General features: G+C 39.1%; 1 protein-coding gene across 1 annotated transcript in view; it reads left to right on the top strand.

Annotated features, from left to right (window-relative positions):
• Window positions 1-1,963: 1,963 nt before the first annotated feature.
• The window catches only part of P2RY8 (P2Y receptor family member 8), a 50,463-nt gene continuing 40,753 nt past the window's right edge, over window positions 1,964-11,673 (top strand). The window contains exon 1 of the mRNA XM_042867292.1: window positions 1,964-2,016. The gene's annotated coding sequence lies outside the window, so the exon portion shown is untranslated. The remainder of the gene's footprint in view (window positions 2,017-11,673) is intronic.

The following is an 11,673-nucleotide window of genomic DNA, read 5'->3' as shown; positions in this document are numbered from 1 at the left end:
TTTACCTTGCAAATTGTTGTCAGAATCAATACACCTAAAAGTAGTACTGAGGTAAATATTCTTTCTAAATAACTCTGAATATTTACTGTTTTCAGTCATCATGCTCTCTGACTTCTATTTCTTGGAAAGCCCCAGCTTCCTTCTCACTTCTGAATCTTCTCAACTCTGACGCTTTCTGGTTGTTGTATTTCCTATTAGCATGACCGAAGCCAAGCTAGATGTATATAAAGTTTTTCATTAGTACTAATATCACTTAAGCTGCTGTGTATCTTACTATCCCAGCTTATTTTTGCTGCTAACTTATATGGCTTAATATACAAAGTGCTCTTCAAGGATCTCACAGTAAATGATAGGACTGCTAGGTAGTGAAGGAATAGCTGAAGTAATAATTTCTTTCAACATCCCAGCTGTTGATGGCTGAAGAGGCCATCAGACTGTTTCCAGTCTCAGAAGAGTGTACCAGCTAAGAGAGATTCTTTCATGATATGATTATCGTGAAGCACTATAGCTAATGATAAAAATGTCTCTGGTTTACTGGAAAACAAACACAATATCTGCCTTTTCGGAAGAATTTCTAACATAGGAATTGATTGTTTTCATCACATTTTTTTCCCCTGTTCATTTGAGGAGGGGGAATGAGAGAGCAGCATGTTGGAGCTTAGATGTGATCAATGTGGAACCACCACAGGGACACAAGAATTCAGTTAGAGGATCTTTCAGCCACCATTAGCATTACCTAATCAGAGATCAGAGAATCATCTATGTTGGAAGAGACCTTCAAGATCATTAAGTCCAGTCGTCAACCTGACCTACCAAGTCCCACCACTAAACGATGTCTCTTAGTGTCACATCACATCCACACATCTCTTAAATGCCTATAGGGATGAAGACTCCACTACTTCCCTATGCAGCCTGTTTCAATGCTTGACCACCTGCTCCATGAAGAAACTCTTCCTAATTGCTTATCTAATCATCTCCTGGCACAACATGAGACTATTTCATGCCATGCTAGCACTTGACAGCAAAGAAAAGAGACTAGCACCCTACTTACTCCAACCTCCTAATGTGATGTGTATATGAATTGTCTCCAAAACAGGATGCACACATCTTAGGGGGTGTGAAAGACAATTTTTGGACTAGAGGAAGAAAATGTTTTCATACTACCAGTAACGTAAGAAATATATTTTAAAATAGTGCTTATTTCATCTTTTTCTCATCCTTCTTATGTTCCTTTTTTGGTGTGTGTTTGTTTTAGAATGTAAACAATATGTTAATACAGTAGTATATGTTAATACAGTAGTATATATGCACATTTATTTATAAATGTATACATTTATTTGCCCTCTTCCTTTATTTTTCCTGATAAGTGTGTGTAATCAAAAATGTTTAGAGACCACTTCTGTATGTTACATTGGAGCCATCTTGCCCTGAATGTCCATTTGGACAACTGCAGCAGAACATTCTCATTTGGGAGTCTCGAGTAAGTAGCGCAGTTGAAACAGATTGCCTGTATTTTCCACTGTGTAAAAAGAAACTCGTGGGAGAATGGCAGAGACATGTCAGGTTGATAATTTGGAAACAAGCACATTGCTTCCCTTATATCTATGCTCATCTTCTACTTGGATTGCACTTAATATTTTAAGAAATTGCTTATAAATTTCCAATTTTTAAATAGGAAGTGAATATATGTTAGAATGTCAATATTACAAAGCCATATGCATGTTCTGGAAAAAAAAAAATCTCTGATGACTGCAGTGTTTGTGATGAAAGGTGAGTGAAACAGCCACACAGTGCTCCATGAGTAATGAATGTATTTTCCAAAAAAAGGATTTCAAATCGGGGAAAAAAGTATGTATCCTTTTAGCAAATATTCTAAAATAGCTTTGTCAGTTATTAAAAGATAAGAAAAAGGGAAGTAGGATTTACAGTATAGCATAAGTATTTTTTGTCAGCACACGGCAGAATTGCATTCAACTAGAAGAGACTGAAGAAATTTAATGTGTGTTAAAAAACCAGGTAAGAAAGTAATTTATTTATTAAGAATGTATAAAGTCACTGAGAGCAGAAGAAGCTCTCTTCTGACACCATTGGAGTGATGGGATTTGTCTTTGTAGTCTGAAAAGATTGAGTTTGTCCAGGCTTGAGAAGAAAAGTGCAAAGAGGATTTAATCAGTGATGAGAAGGAAGGAAAGTGGTCATTCTCTGTGTCCAGCATGGTTAAGACGAGGAGTCCTAGGCTCCAGGCTAAAGATTCACAGAAAATTATTTCTTTTTTTTTCTAATTTTATGGTGGCACTTGAACAAATTAGCTGAGGAAATTACACTTCCCATCATAATTTCTAAGCAAATATTAGATAAACATTTTATGTCTGAAATTTAGCTGATTCTTCCACTGGGGAAGGATATGAACAAATGAGATCCCCTCGAATCCAATTTGCTTTGTGAAACTGTGATTTTTATTTCTTACACTGCATTTTATGTTATATAAACCTAAATCCAGCTTTTGGTCTACTTTTGCTTTGTCTGTCAGTGAGACAAATTCTTCTCCAAATCCATAATATTGAAACCCATATAATGCACATTTGATTTATAGATTCCCCGAAGACCTATGGAACGAAACTTGTGTGCTTCTATTTTTTTCTGTACTAACTGTATAATTAGGTAAAACTATGTTGAACTAAGTACTGTATCAAGACATTTTATTGAAAGTGTCTCTAAGGAATTTTCATCTGACCATGTTTAAATGAAGGTTTGTAAAACTTCACTGTTTAAGGAAATAGCACAGCTTTGAGTATTTTTATTTAGTCAACTATATATTTAGCTCTTGCTTAGTTATTTATTTCTACTATCTGATTTTATAATGCCAAATATTTTAATACATATATCCATAACAGGGCAAAGGTAGCACTTGCAGAATTGCTTAAGTCATTTAAAATCCCAAGTCAGAGTTGTTCTTCTGAAGTCACTTAGGCAGAAGCAAACATTTTATTTAGCACTCCCTTTCAAAGGCACGGTAGTGTGTAATTCAGACAAGTTTCAACAGCAGAAATGAGTAGGATGGAGACAGGATAATGATTAAAACCAAAGGGTGGATTGTTGCTTAGTCTATTTTACTTCTGCTTCATGGGTTTGTTGCTGGAGGGGGACGATTCCTCTTCATCTGCGTGCATATGTATTCATTGAGCCTCTGAGAGGGGAAGTGAAACCAAAGCAGTGAGGGCTGAGGGATGCTGGTGGGAGAGTGGGGCAGAAGATGGTCACCTGTGCTGGTGCTGATGCTCCATGGACAGCTTTGAAGCACGGGGAGAAAATGGGCTCCCCTGCAGAAGGTTTTGCCCTTAACAAACCTCTGTGGCATTAGATGCTATGAGGAGGTTACTGTACATTTTTGCAAAGCTGGTGAAGATGTTATTAAAAAAATACTCTGTCTTTTGGGGTTTTCTGTATTTAAAGCATGTGAACGCTCAAGTTGGCAATACAGAGAACTCTTCAAATATTTCAGGTAAAGACCATCCATTATAATGAGGCAAAGGATTCTTCTGCTCTTTCTCCAACAGGAAAAGGCTTTTAGAGAAGTGCTTGAGGGTGTTTCTTTCATTTTGTTTTGTTTTGTTTTTCTGCAGAAGAGTTAGTATGAAACAGTCTGGTTTCTGTCTTCACTGTTTTCCTCACAAGGCAATTACTTGACAGCTTAGAGTAAACCATAGGGAGCCATTGGAAAAGTACAGTGTTTCCTAATGCTTTCTTTCTATAGGACTGTTTCAAGAAGGCTGGCATGTTAGGTAACAGAATTCACTTCTGCAGAAAGTCCCATTAGAGAATTAAAGCAGGGCCTGAAATCTTATAGCTTTTCCTCTCTACTTGTTGGGTGTGATGCCATAGCCGCAGAGATCAACATCAATCTGATACCTGTGCCTCTCTACTGAAAAGATAACACCAAGTGGAAAATGTCCAAAATACTGACTTTCTGTTCAGTTGTTCTCTTTTGATTATATGCTTGCATATTCACACACATACGCATTGTAGCTGTGATCTGATTTTCTATATGTTTCGTGCTTTAGCCTTTATTTAGGATATTATTTGAACTTACAAAGCCAAATATGCACACAAATTCAGTGAGCAGTTGGGAAGTGAGCAGAAGAGCACTCATTTTGCTTTCACTCTCCCATAAGTGATATGCCAGGGCTTGGCACTGTACGCCTGGCCCCAGGGAGGGAGCTGGGAGCTGAGGGTGACCATGAGCCCTGTGGGGCCATGCCATCTCAACCAAGGCCCATCCTAAAGCACACTGTGAGGGACCAGGACTGAATGGATCCCATTTATGGCTCTCAGGGCTCTGGAGCACAGGGCCTGCAATATGAAAAGCTTTACGGTCTGGCAGAAGCCAGAGTGTGGACGACCTGAGGAACCCATGCCAGGCATGGAGGCTTCAGGTATTTGGCACAATGGGTCTGTGCAGCAGGCAATGGGTATGAATGGTCAGTTCAGTCCCTGAGGGTTTGCCGCAACAAACATAAAACTGTTAGTATCATCAACCTCTAGGAGCAGGGACAGTATCCATACCCTGCCTCATCTGAGGAAACAACCTGATTTCTTGGAATCTCTGGTTTGCATGAGATTAATATATATATATATAAATATATATATGTGTGTATGTCTGCGTGTGTACTTTTGTTCTGACTCAGACCAAAACTGAAACACAAAAGTACCTGAAGTTCCCAGAAATCTCAGAATTCTGTCTAATCAGCTCTGGAAGAAGACTGTCCGTCACTCTTTTATTTCTTCGAAAAAAAGTACTGACTTCAGATTTTTTAGGAAGCACATTGTTTACTTGTGACTGTGGCTGGTAAAGAAAAACTTCAGTAAGTAGAGAGAGGACTCTGTGGATGAAATGATGTAGAACAGGTCAAAATAGTGAGTGTTTAGAATATCATCTTTGTTTCCATTTACTTTGTAGCTCCTCAAAGATAGTTATTTTTGTAGCAGTATGGACATTCAGCTCTCAGGAGGGAACACGGGCAACCAATTTTTAATTGTGTTTCTTTGAAAGCAGCGATTACACCATAACAGAAATGTAGTTGATAACAGTTGGAATGTTTGTATTTCAGTATGAAGTTTCAATGAGCTACTTGCTACTGTAGTGTAATAAAAATACTGCTAAGGATAGTACTGACATGAGCATGCAAATGAGCTTCGTGTCATTTGTTTTAGACAGTAGAGTCTTTCTAGGGAATGATATATCTGATGTTAAATACAGGTAAAAGATGCAATGTGAACAATGTAAAGCTTTTTCACTTTTCATATGCATCATAGGGACTGTTTGAAGAACTGCTGTTAGTAGTTTTTTTGTTTGTTTGTTTGTTTGTTTGTTTGTTTTATTTATCACTACTTGATCATTCACAGGTAAGTGTAGGGATGTGATCTGGACTACATCGTCTGTACAAGATCTAAGTTGAGAAACTGGTTTGTATACTCCTGATTCCATTTAAATGGCTTTTACTTTCGTTTGCGCCACAAAGGGAGATGAGTTTAGCTTCAGCTGGAGATAACAAAGTAAAAATCAAGAATGTCTTGTTTCTGGTGAGATCCTGTTGGGAGAAAACATAGCTTTGCTGTCAGTATAGTGAAGTTTAATTTCTGGATTGAAAATGTAACCCAGTCTTGCCATAAAATGAAAGCCAGTAGGCTTGGCTTCTGTTCTTCTGTGCTGCTCTTCTACGGAAACTGTTCTTCTACCTACACAGCTCACTATGATAAAAAGTTCAAGAAGTTGGTTGAGCACTGAGCTTTTCAAATTGTTGTGTGTACTTACTTGAATTAGATTGGACTAGGTTCTGTGCCAGTGAAGCTCTTCAGAAATTAGATGGCTTGAAATTTTAATCTGGTGGATGTTACACTGATTTGGTAGTAAATCAAGGTCCTGGCTTTAATTTATAGGCAAGTAGTGTGAGCTAGAGGTCAAGGAACCCATTGTTGAAGAACAAAATGTTGAAAACTAAAGCACATCCCTGCGATTAATAATTTGTAATTCAGTGCTTCCTTTTTTTTCTGCCTACTTGTGCAGGTGATACAAAGCCCATTTTACAAAATCTGTTTGTAAAACAGCTGAGAAACCATTCACGGTCCTTACTAGTGAAGAACACCTAGCAAAAGGAAATAGAAAATCTACTTTTTGTCTTGCATTGTATTTATCAAGTAAAAGTTCATTGTAAAATCAGCACAAAGCCGTGCCATTGAAAAGATTTCTGACACTTGGTCTGAGTTAGAGCAAAAGATGTCCCCTTCTTCAGAGGTGTTTCAGGTGTTTTATTACTGTCACAAGAAGAGTAATATTGGAATGAGTTCCAGTTCCTCGAAAATGAACAACTGAGACTTTCAACAGGTGCCATTTCTTCAGCTTCAAGAATCCAAAATTGACCCAGCACCATCTCTCTTGCTGTGATCTTGCTCAAGCTGACGCAGCTCTCCTTTTGTCCTCAAGACTCAGGCATATCTGTCAAAGGATCTGTCATGCCTATCATAAAGCCCAGTTGTCCGCACTGTGCTCCAGGACTGAAAGCTCATCCCAAGAGCTTTGAGAAAGTTTCAGATGTTTTGCTTCCAAAAACGTTTAAGCTTTAAAGTCTTTTGAATTGTGATGCAAGGCTATCTAGGCAATGCTATCAAGGCTCAACAATTATTTCCTAGCTCTCTCATTTACATCAAGAAAAAACACCATACAGCCCCCAAACCTCAAAAGTGGGATATACAAAGGCACCTTTCTTGCTTTTTTCCCTATACTGCTCTTTGTATCTCCTGCCTCTAAAAGGGACAGATTTTCTGTCTGCTTGTGACTTCTCAGCCCTGTGGCTGACCTCTATCCAGAAGGTGATGAGTCAGGCACATTAGGTATCTTGGCAGGAATTAGTCAAATGGAAAAGGAACAAATGCTCAATACACATGAGTAAACTGACCTCCTTAGAGAGTTCTTAGTCTGGAGATTGAAGGGGCTGAGGAATGAAGATAACTGTCTTTTCAACAGAATATGGTTTGGTAGTCAAAGAGCAAACTTCCTCACAGTTTTTATGCAGAAAGACAGACATTTTAGTGCAATTATCCACAAGTCCAATATTCAAAACCACTTCTTAAATTGTCATTTAATGTTTAATAAAAGTTCACTTTCTCCTTGTCTTTTCTTGCTGACCTGGTAATTTAGCTAGTGGCCTACAACTCTATGCTGCAGCTGCAACATCTTTCAGATGAGGATTCACCTACATTTGAATCAGAAGCATAACTCCTCTCATACCCATGCAGTTGCTGGGGATTCCTACACCTAGTCAAATGATGAATGGCTGGTGATGCTGGATTAGTCTTTTCCCTAGACAGAGTTTTGTGTGTGGATAAATAGAACTGTTTCAGGTTCACTCAAACTCCTTACTTAAATTGGATTACTTAGTTCCTTTGAATTACATTTTCAACTTTCCTCCCCTCACCTTTTCTTCTCCTAAGAGAAAGATTCTTCTCTCTATAATTCCAGGAAAAAAAGAAAAAAAAAAAGAAAAAAAAAAAAAAGAAGATCTGAGACCTAGTGAATGATATGCAGAAAATATATACTTCAATAATTTATCTTTCAAACATTCTTTTGGTATTTGCCCCATTTAGGATTTCTAGGTGCTTGGGACTGGCAGTAGTAAGTTCAGCTAAAAGTTTAAATAATTTAATTACAGTGTTACTTTTTTTGCTGCCATGGTATCCTACTGATATTGTATATCCATCACATTCACTTTGAAAGATCCCTATGTGCAGCTAACAATATCCCACACTTTATTTGCTAGAGCAATCAGCTGTTACAGCTGCAAATACTACTATCTTGCACTTAAGTTTTCAGCTTATCTAATTTTACACCGATGGAAATGAAAGAGTTATTTCTCTTTATGAGAAATGGAAAAAGCTTTTTCTTCTTGATGTTATCAAGTTTCATCTCAGCTTCACTCTGAAATAATTTAGTTTCAGATTGTGAGTACACCAAAGATAGCATTGGGAAGCTGCATGCAGAATACATGCTCAGCAATTATAGTAATACATTTAATGCACTAAAAAACCATTAAGTGAGATTTTGCCTTTCCAAAGTAAGTCACAGAGGTTGGGATTCAGCTCACATACATTAAGCCATCTAAAATGCAGGTGTCCGGACTAATCTTGTAAATCAGAGAGAAATTAACACTTCTAGAAAGAGATTCCATTGTACCCTATAACAGAGAGATGGGATGGCTGTGAATCTCCTCAGCAACACAAATCTAGTCAACAAGGTTCAGCAACTTCAACATAGGTAATGAGATTCTCATCCACAAAGCTGTTCTAGTGGCAGTTGATTATCACTTGAGCTTTAAAACCAGCCTTATCTAGCCTGACAGTGTAAAGGAAGATGGAAAGATATTTTAGCTAACAATAGGTGGAGGTAGCCACTGTCTGCAGCTGCAACTAAGAGAAGTTGTTCGCTGCTAATCTGACCATTTTGCAGAAGTATCCAAGCCTGGTACAAGTGGCAACAACAGAGAAGCTCTACTGGTTCTTGGGACGAGTGTCAGGTCAGCCTGGCTCTCCTGCTGCTTCTGTTCCCTTTGTGGGACAGAAACTGTCTGGTTTTAGCAGGAGAAGGAGAATGTTTTTGATGCAAGCTTTTGGGAAGGAACATCACAGATCATCGCAAAACTGGGAGATCTGGGGACATTTGCAGGTGAGGAGAATTCCACTTGCACGTGGGACTAACGTTTTGGCGTTTCAGGCTCATGAAAGTGATGCCTTTATACATGAGAGGATGGTGTTGTAAATCAAGGCTTCTAGATGTGAGACTAAGAAAATCAGCTTACCAAAGAATTAAATTCAAATGCATTCAATGAGCTCAATGAGTTACAATTACTGATGCACTACTGCTAATTTTTATCCTGTTTGCTTGAATTCTTTCTCATTTATATGTTTTGCTATTCCCTAATAGCTCCTCACTAGGGAATGCAAACTAACAGTGTCATAAAACTGCTGATTTAGAAAACACATTTCATTTTTCCCTATTGTTACAAAACACAATACATGAAGCAGAAACCTACAGGAAGAATCTCTTATCATTTCCAGCCACAGACTCATTAAAGACTCAGCATCTCATATTTGCAGCTGTATTTCCACGATCAGAAATTACAAACAAGTCACCGCACATGAGATTGCTCCTCATCTCTGTATGTGGGAGTCAAAAAAGGAAGGTGAATAACATTCCCCATATCTGAGGTGAAGCAGGAACAATCTGCAGGATAGGAAGTCTGGTGTAAATCAGGTCAAGCTGTGGGAACCAGGGAAGCACAAAATATTTTGATATTCTGGAGTCAGACCTGTGCTCAAATACTTCAAAATTCACCTGCCATCTTGCTGCCACCATAACTTCAAACATTAAAGCCCTTAAATTTCCCACCAAGGCCTTAAGATTAAATATACTTCAAAATCAGCTCAGGGAGAAAAACAGACAAAAGTTTGCTTCGAGTCCTAGTGGAGGCCTTTTCTTTCTATGAAGTCATAGGACTGGACTAAATAGGAAACAAAGAACTCCTGCAAATCAATGCAGGGGGTTAGGTTTCTTTTGTTCGTTTGTTTGCTTACTTGCTTGTTTAATTTGTCTTTTCTCATTTCACTGCTATCTGATTTTTAGGAGTTTCTTCAGTATACTATACTATACTGTACTGATCATTAAGGACTAAGGAAAATGCTGCTGATGATGTTTTTGGACTAAATTTTTACTCCCTGTCAGCCAGATACGCTTCGTGTATCTCTGCCACTGGATTCAGTCTCTTTAAAGATAGGCCAAGTCATGTGAGACTTGAGAAGTCAGAGAGATCCAGCACGCTATCCCACTCAACTGGAAGGGCTATTTGTGTTCTCAGTGTCTCTACCAGTGCCACACAAATATACTGAGATATACCCCAGAAGGTCTTCAGGTTCACATGCTCACACCTGGCTGTATATTACTGTTCTGCCCCACTGACTAAAGTGGAAGAGACTCACAGGTTGCTCTGAAAGTAATGCCTCCTAGTTATAGTCATGGAAAGTACAACTGATACAAAAAACACTATTTGATAGAACAAATTACCATCTGTTGCATGGCAATATAACATAACGGAATGTTGATGGGAAAGTTCAACTTCTACTGCCATAGTACCAACACCTGCCTCTGACATCATGGGTCGACATAATAAAACAGAAGGCAATACTTTCAGAGCAACCCTTAGCATCTGGCTGCTCTGTTGAGGTCTATAATATTTGTACCTAACAGCACACAGACTGTTGGAGTTTCAGTGACCATCAACTGCTTGAGAACATCTGTGTTTTTCACTTCAAGTGCTTCACATTACTGCAGAAGTCAGCAGGACACACTGTTACCTCCACCCTCCCAAACCCTCCCATAGCACTCATACTGCTTCACACCTCGCTGGTTTGGCAATAGCAGAAGGTGCAGCAGGTGTGAAACCAGACCTTCTGAGGTGCTGAGTGGGTCCTTCAGGCAGAGAATGGGGAAGAGAAAGGGGAAATCCCACATTACTCACAAGGAGGAAGCCCAGGGAGGAAGGGCAGGACATTCACCGCTTTTTTCTCGGGGAAGGTGCATTTCCTCCCCTCAGCTCCTCTCACACTTCCTTTCTGCTTGCTGTAATGAGCAGCAAGTAGTCATCCACACCTTCAGGCTGGCCACATAAAGTGGCAAGGCAGAGGCACCCTCCAGAAACAAGAACTGGGAATTAGGCTGGGTGGCCTACAAATAGAGATGCAATCTAAATATGTAAAGCACACTGTAAACAGAATCTTGTAAGCAAGAACTGGACTTAATGCAGGGGTGACAAAAGAAGATGTGCCTGGGGTAAGAGAGAGGACTAATAATTGAGGGGGGTAAAAATATACACTAATGGAAACATTTATTCATTGCAACAGCTATGCTGAAAAACTAAGAGAGCTCCTTTTGCTGTTGCATTATGTAGAAATACCTATTTGCTATTACAACTGGGAGACATACTAAACACTGCAGAAAATAACCTGCAAAGCACAAGCCTCCCTTTTCACATTGTCATCTGAGTCCAGGAAATAGCTGCCTTCTTGGCCCCACTCTCTCACCTTGTGGCTGCTGTCTTTTGTGGAAACTGGCAGTGCTCCATTTCTGCCAGCTGCCAGCAGTAGCCTTGAACACTGTGCCAGAGCTACCACTGTTTGTGACAATCCTATGAGATGCATGGTATAACTCTGCTGAGGCACATCTTCAAATGTTGGCTTCCACTTATAAGGATGAACATCATTTTTTTGGTGCGAGAATGCCCAGCAGTACCTGGCTTTGATGTGTTGCCCTATCTGTGTTTTCTTGAGAAACACTGCTTGCCTTAGAGACAGAGCTGTGGGGTGACAACATTTTAGGGTGACATTGCTGCAACTTACAGGTCTTCTTTGTGCTTTTTCCTCACTGTCAATGGCATCACAATTATTCAAACACTTGTTGCTAAAAACTTCTTACTCTGCTCCTTCACTGGTGAAACCAAGCAGTGCAACAGAGCTTTCAAATCAGTTTTGTGTAAGATTTTTATGAAGTGTTGTATTCTCAAGATAGTACTAGCAGTAATCCAGCTGGCATACATTGCCAAATTGAAATGTTTGTTTGTGGTTATATAA

This window comes from Lagopus leucura, unplaced genomic scaffold (assembly GCF_019238085.1).
Source record: "Lagopus leucura isolate 7727_CA_CO unplaced genomic scaffold, USGS_WTPT01 Super-Scaffold_100001, whole genome shotgun sequence".
Lineage (NCBI taxonomy): Eukaryota > Metazoa > Chordata > Aves > Galliformes > Phasianidae > Lagopus > Lagopus leucura.
The sequence above is the reverse complement of the archived record's forward strand: the minus strand, read 5'-3'. Positions and strand labels throughout refer to the sequence as shown.